Below are 7,662 nucleotides of genomic sequence, written 5' to 3'. Positions count from 1 at the left end.
ACACAATGTGACCTGCTGTGAGCAACAACCGAGTTAGTACATTTCAAACATGAAAAAGTTCATTTTAAAATCAACATGAAAAACCAAAATTCCAAAAGTATAAAACACAAAAAAATGCTTACCGAAGAGAGAAAATGTATCGTGCTCAGCACCCTCCTCCCGCCCTGTGGTGCAACTGATGTCCCTTTCTCCAAAAATGTACTCAATGGGACCGTAATGTTGCAACCACACACAAGTTGACCTGCTGTGAGGAACAACCGAGCTAGTACATTTCAAACATGAAAAAGGTCATTTTAAAATCAACATGAAAAACCAAAATTCCAAAAGTATAAAACACAAAAAAATGCTTACCGAAGAGAGAAAATGTATCGTGCTCAGCACGCTCCTCCCGCACTGTGGTGCAACTGATGTCCCTTTCTCCAAAAATGTACCCAATGGGACCGTAATGTTGCAACCACACACAATGTGACCTGCTGTGAGGAACAACCGAGTTAGTACATTTCAAACATGAAAAAGGTCATTTTAAAATAAACATGAAAAACCAAAATTCCAAAAGTATAAAACACAAAAAAATGCTTACCGAAGAGAGAAAATGTATCGTGCTCAGCACTCTCCTCCCGCCCTGTGGTGCAACTGATGTCCCATTCTCCAAAAATGTACTCAATGGGACCGTAATGTTGCAACCACACACAAGTTGACCTGCTGTGAGGAACAACCGAGTTAGTACATTTCAAACATGAAAAAGGTCATTTTAATTTCAACATGAAAAACCAAAATTCCAAAAGTATAAAACACAAAAAAATGCTTACCGAAGAGAGAAAATGTATCGTGCTCAGCACCTTCCTCCCGCCCTGTGGTGCAACTGATGTCCCTTTCTCCAAAAATGTACTCAATGGGACCGTAATGTTGCAACCACACACAAGTTGACCTGCTGTGAGGAACAACCGAGTTAGTACATTTCAAACATGAAAAAGGTCATTTTAAAATAAACATGAAAAACCAAAATTCCAAAAGTATAAAACACAAAAAAATGCTTACCGAAGAGAGAAAATGTATCGTGCTCACCACCCTCCTCCCGCCCTGTGGTGCAACTGATGTCCCTTTCTCCAAAAATGTACTCAATGGGACCGTAATGTTGGAACCACACACAAGTTGACCTGCTGTGAGGAACAACCGAGTTAGTACATTTCAAACATGAAAAAGTTCATTTTAAAATCAACATGAAAAACCAAAATTCCAGAAGTATAATACACAAAAAAATGCTTACCGAAGAGAGAAAATGTATCGTGCTCAGCACCCCCCTCCCGCCCTGTGGTGCAACTGATGTCCCTTTCTCCAAAAATGTACTCAATGGGACCGTAATGTTGCAACCACACACAAGTTGACCTGCTGTGAGGAACAACCGAGTTAGTACATTTCAAACATGAAAAAGGTCATTTTAAAATAAACATGAAAAACCGAAATTCCAAAAGAATAAAACACAAAAAAATGCTTACCGAAGAGGGAAAATGTATCGTGCTCAGCACCCTCCTCCCGCCCTGTGGTGCAACTGATGTCCCTTTCTCCAAAAATGTACTCAATGGGACCGTAATGTTGCAACCACACACAATGTGACCTGCTGTGAGGAACAACCGAGTTAGTACATTTCAAACATGAAATAGGTCATTTTAAAATCAACATGAAAAACCAAAATTCCAAAAGTATAAAACACAAAAAAATGCTTACCGAAGAGAGAAAATGTATCGTGCTCAGCACCCTCCTCCTGTCCTGTGGTGCAACTGATGTCCCTTTCTCCAAAAATGTACTCAATGGGACCGTAATGTTGCCACCACACACAAATTGACCTGCTGTGAGGAACAACCGAGTTAGTACATTTCAAACATGAAAAAGGTCATTTTAAAATCAACATGAAAAACCAAAATTCCAAAAGTATAAAACACAAAAAAATGCTTACCGAAGAGAGAAAATGTATCGTGCTCAGCACCCTCCTCCCGCACTGTGGTGCAACTGATGTCCCTTTCTCCAAAAATGTACTCAATGGGACCGTAATGTTGCAACCACACACAATGTGACCTGCTGTGAGGAACAACCGAGTTAGTACATTTCAAACATGAAAAAGGTCATTTTAAAATCAACATGAAATACCAAAATTCCAAAAGTATAAAACACAAAAAAATGCTTACCGAAGAGAGAAAATGTATCGAGCTCAGCACCCTCCTCCCGCCCTGTGGTGCAACTGATGTCCCTTTCTCCAAAAATGTAGTACGCAATGGGGCCGTAATGGTGCAACCACACACAAGTTGACCTGCTGTGAGGAACAACCGAGTTAGTACATTTCAAACATGAAAAAGGTCATTTTAAAATCAACATGAAAAACCAAAATTCCAAAAGTATAAAACACAAAAAAATGCTTAACGAAGAGAGAAAATGTATCGTGCTCAGAACCCTCCTCCCGCCCTGTGGTGCTACTGATGTCCCTTTCTCCAACAATGTACTCAATGTGACCGTAATGTTGCAACCACACACAAGTTGACCTGCTGTGAGGAACTACCGAGTTAGTACATTTCAAACATGAAAAAGGTCATTTTAAATTCAACATGAAAAACCAAAATTCCAAAAGTATAAAACACAAAAAAATGCTTACCGAAGAGAGAAAATGTATCGTGCTTAGCACCCCCCTCCCGCCCTGTGGTGCAACTGATGTCCCTTTCTCCAAAAATGTACTCAATGGGACCGTAATGTTGCAACCACACAAAAGTTGACCTGCTGTGAGGAACAACCGAGTTAGTACATTTCAAACATGAAAAAGGTCATTTTAAAATAAACATGACAAACCAAAATTCCAAAAGTATAAAACACAAAAAAATGCTTACCAAAGAGAGAAAATGTATCGTGCTCAGCACCCTCCTCCCGCCCTGTGGTGCAACTGATGTCCCTTTCTCCAAAAATGTACTCAATGGGACCGTAATGTTGCAACCACACACAATGTGACCTGCTGTGAGGAACAACCGAGTTAGTACATTTCAAACATGAAAAAGGTCATTTTAAAATCAACATGAGAAACCAAAATTCCAAAAGTATAAAACACAAAAAAATGCTTACCGAAGAGAGAAAATGTATCGTGCTCAGCACCCTCCTCCCGCCCTGTGGTGTAACTGATGTCCCTTTCTCCAAAAATGTACTCAATGGGACCGTAATGTTGGAACCACACACAAGTTGGCCTGCTGTGAGGAACAACCGAGTTAGTACATTTCAAACATGAAAAAGGTCATTTTAAAATCAACATGAAAAACCAAAATTCCAAAAGTATAAAACACAAAAAAATGCTTACCGAAGAGAGAAAATGTATCGTGCTCAGCACCCTCCTCCCGCCCTGTGTTGCAACTGATGTCCCTTTCTCCAAAAATGTACTCAATGGGACCGTAATGTTGCAACCACACACAAGTTGACCTGCTGTGAGGAACAACCGAGTTAGTACATTTCAAACATGAAAAAGGTCATTTTAAAATCAACATGAAAAACCAAAATTCCAAAAGTATAAAACACAAAAAAATGCTTACCGAAGAGAGAAAATGTATCGTGCTCAGCACCCTCCTCCCGCCCTGTGGTGCAACTGATGTCCCTTTCTCCTAAAATGTACTCAATGGGACCGTAATGTTGCAACCACACACAAGTTGACCTGCTGTGAGGAACAACCGAGTTAGTACATTTCAAACATGAAAAAGGTCATTTTAAAATCAACATGAAAAACCAAAATTCCAAAATTATAAAACACAAAAAAATGCTTACCGAAGAGAGAAAATGTATTGTGCTCAGCACCCTCCTCCCGCCCTGTGGTGCAACTGATGTCCCTTTCTCCAAAAATGTACTCAATGGGACCGTAATGTTGCAACCACACACAAGTTGACCTGCTGTGAGGAACAACCGAGTTAGTACATTTCAAACATGAAAAAGGTCATTTTAAAATCAACATGAAAAACCAAAATTCCAAAAGTATAAAACACAAAAAAATGCTTACCGAAGAGAGAAAATGTATCGTGCTCAGCACCCTCCTCCCGCCCTGTGGTGCAACTGATGTCCCTTTCTCCAAAAATGTACTCAATGGGACCGTAATGTTGGAACCACACACAAGTTGACCTGCTGTGAGGAACAACCGAGATAGTACATTTCAAACATGAATAAGGTCATTGTAAAATCAACATGAAATACCAAAATTCCAAAAGTATAAAACACAAAAAAATGATTACCGAAGAGAGAAAATGTATCGTGCTCAGCACCCTCCTCCCGCCCTGTGGTGCAACTGATGTCCCTTTCTCCTAAAATGTACTCAATGGGACCGTAATGTTGCAACCACACACAAGTTGACCTGCTGTGAGGAACAACCGAGTTAGTACATTTCAAACATGAAAAAGGTCATTTTAAAATCAACATGAAAAACCAAAATTCCAAAATTATAAAACACAAAAAAATGTTTACCGAAGAGAGAAAATGTATTGTGCTCAGCACCCTCCTCCCGCCCTGTGGTGCAACTGATGTCCCTTTCTCCAAAAATGTACTCAATGGGACCGTAATGTTGCAACCACACACAAGTTGACCTGCTGTGGGGAACAACCGAGTTAGTACATTTCAAACATGAAAAAGGTCATTTTAAAATCAACATGAAAAACCAAAATTCCAAAAGTATAAAACACAAAAAAATGCTTACCGAAGAGAGAAAATGTATCGTGCTCAGCACCCTCCTCCCGCCCTGTGGTGCAACTGATGTCCCTTTCTCCAAAAATGTACTCAATGGGACCGTAATGTTGCAACCACACACAAGTTGACCTGCTGTGAGGAACGACCGAGTTAGTACATTTAAACATGAAAAAGGTCATTTTAATATCTACATGAAAAACCAAAATTCCAAAAGTATAAAACACAAAAAAATGCTTACCGAAGAGAGAAAATGTATAGTGCTCAGCACCCTCCTCCCGCCCTGTGGTGCAACTGATGTCCCTTCCTCCCGCCCTGTGGTGCAACTGATGTCCCTTTCTCCAAAAATGTACTCAATGGGACCATAATGTTGCAACCACACACAAGTTGACCTGCTATGAGGAACAACCGAGTTAGTACATTTCAAACATGAAAAAGGTCATTTTAATATCAACATGAAAAACCAAAATTCCAAAAGTATAAAACACAAAAAAATGCTTACCGAAGAGAGAAAATGTATCGTGCTCAGCACCCTCCTCCCGCCCTGTGGTTCAACTGATGTCCCTTCTTCCCGCCCTGTGGTGCAACTGATGTCCCTTTCTCCAAAAATGTACTCAATGGGACCGTAATGTTGCAACCACACACAAGTTGACCTGCTGTGAGGACCAACCGAGTTAGTACATTTCAAACATGAAAAAGGTCATTTTAAAATCAGCATGAAAAACCAAAATTCCAAAAGGAAAAAAAAAAAAAAAAAATGCTTCCCGAAGAGAGAAAATGTATCGTGCTCAGCACCCTCCTCCCGCCCTGTGGTGCAACTGATGTCCCTTTCTCCAAAAATGTACTCAATGGGACAGTAATGTTGCAACCACACACAAGTTGACCTGATGTGAGGAACAACCGAGTTAGTAAATTTCAAACATGAAAAAGGTCATTTTAAAATCAGCATGAAAAACCAAAATTCCAAAAGTATAAACCACAAAAAAATGCTTACCGAAGAGAGAAAATGTATCGTGCTCAGCACCCTCCTCCCGCCCTGTGGTGCAACTGATGTCCCTTTCTCCAAAAATGTACTCAATGGGACCGTAATGTTGCAATCACACACAAGTTGACCTGCTGTGAGGAACAACCGAGTTAGTACATTTCAAACATGAAAAAGGTCATTTTAAAATCAGCATGAAAAACCAAAATTCCAAAAGTATAAACCATAAAAAAATGCTTACCGAAGAGAGAAAATGTATCGTGCTCAGCACCCTCCTCCCGCCCTGTGGTGCAACTGATGTCCCTTTCTCCAAAAATGTACTCAATGGGACCGTAATGTTGCAACAACACACAAGTTGACCTGCTGTGAGGAACAACCGAGTTACTACATTTCAAACATGAAAAAGGTCATTTTAATATCAACAGGAAAAACCAAAATTCCAAAAGTATAAAACACAAAAAAATGCTTACCGAAGAGAGAAAATGTATCGTGCTCAGCACCCTCCTCCCGCCCTGTGGTGCAACTGATATCCCTTCCTCCCGCCCTGTGGTGCAACTGATGTCCCTTTCTCCAAAAATGTACTCAATGGGACCGTAATGTTGCAACCACACACAAGTTGACCTGCTGTGAGGAACAACCGAGTTAGTACATTTCAAACATGAAAAAGGTCATTTTAAAATCAGCATGAAAAACCAAAATTCCAAAAGGAAAAAAAAAAAAAAAAATGCTTCCCGAAGAGAGAAAATGTATCGTGCTCAGCACCCTCCTCCTGCCCTGTGGTGCAACTGATGTCCCTTTCTCCAAAAATGTACTCAATGGGACCGTAATGTTGCAACCACACACAAGTTGACCTGCTGTGAGGAACAACCGAGTTAGTACATTTCAAACATGAAAAAGGTCATTTTAAAATCAGCATGAAAAACCAAAATTCCAAAAGTATAAACCACAAAAAAATGCTTACCGAAGAGAGAAAATGTATCGTGCTCAGCACCCTCCTCCCGCCCTGTGGTGCAACTGATGTCCCTTTCTCCAAAAATGTACTCAATGGGACCGTAATGTTGCCACCACACACAAATTGACCTGCTGTGAGGAACAACCGAGTTAGTACATTTCAAACATGAAAAAGGTCATTTTAAAATAAACATGAAAAACCAAAATTCCAAAAGTATAAAACACAAAAAAATGCTTACCAAAGAGAGAAAATGTATCGTGCTCAGCACCCTCCTCCCGCCCTGTGGTGCAACTGATGTCCCTTTTTCCAAAAATGTACTCAATGGGACCGTAATGTTGCAACCACACACAATGTGACCTGCTGTGAGGAACAACCGAGTTAGTACATTTCAAACATGAAAAAGGTCATTTTAAAATCAACATGAGAAACCAAAATTCCAAAAGTATAAAACACAAAAAAATGCTTACCGAAGAGAGAAAATGTATCGTGCTCAGCACCCTCCTCCCGCCCTGTGGTGCAACTGATGTCCCTTTCTCCAAAAATGTACTCAATGGGACCGTAATGTTGGAACCACACACAAGTTGACCTGCTGTGAGGAACAACCGAGTTAGTACATTTCAAACATGAAAAAGGTCATTTTAAAATCAACATGAAAAACCAAAATTCCAAAAGTATAAAACACAAAAAAATGCTTACCGAAGAGAGAAAATGTATCGTGCTCAGCACCCTCCTCCCGCCCTGTGTTGCAACTGATGTCCCTTTCTCCAAAAATGTACTCAATGGGACCGTAATGTTGCAACCACACACAAGTTGACCTGCTGTGAGGAACAACCGAGTTAGTACATTTCAAACATGAAAAAGGTCATTTTAAAATCAACATGAAAAACCAAAATTCCAAAAGTATAAAACACAAAAAAATGCTTACCGAAGAGAGAAAATGTATCGTGCTCAGCACCCTCCTCCCGCCCTGTGGTGCAACTGATGTCCCTTTCTCCAACAATGTACTCAATGTGACCGTAATGTTGCAACCACACAC

This window comes from Schistocerca piceifrons, unplaced genomic scaffold (assembly GCF_021461385.2).
Source record: "Schistocerca piceifrons isolate TAMUIC-IGC-003096 unplaced genomic scaffold, iqSchPice1.1 HiC_scaffold_1887, whole genome shotgun sequence".
NCBI lineage: Eukaryota > Metazoa > Arthropoda > Insecta > Orthoptera > Acrididae > Schistocerca > Schistocerca piceifrons.
This window is presented reverse-complemented; position numbering follows the sequence as displayed.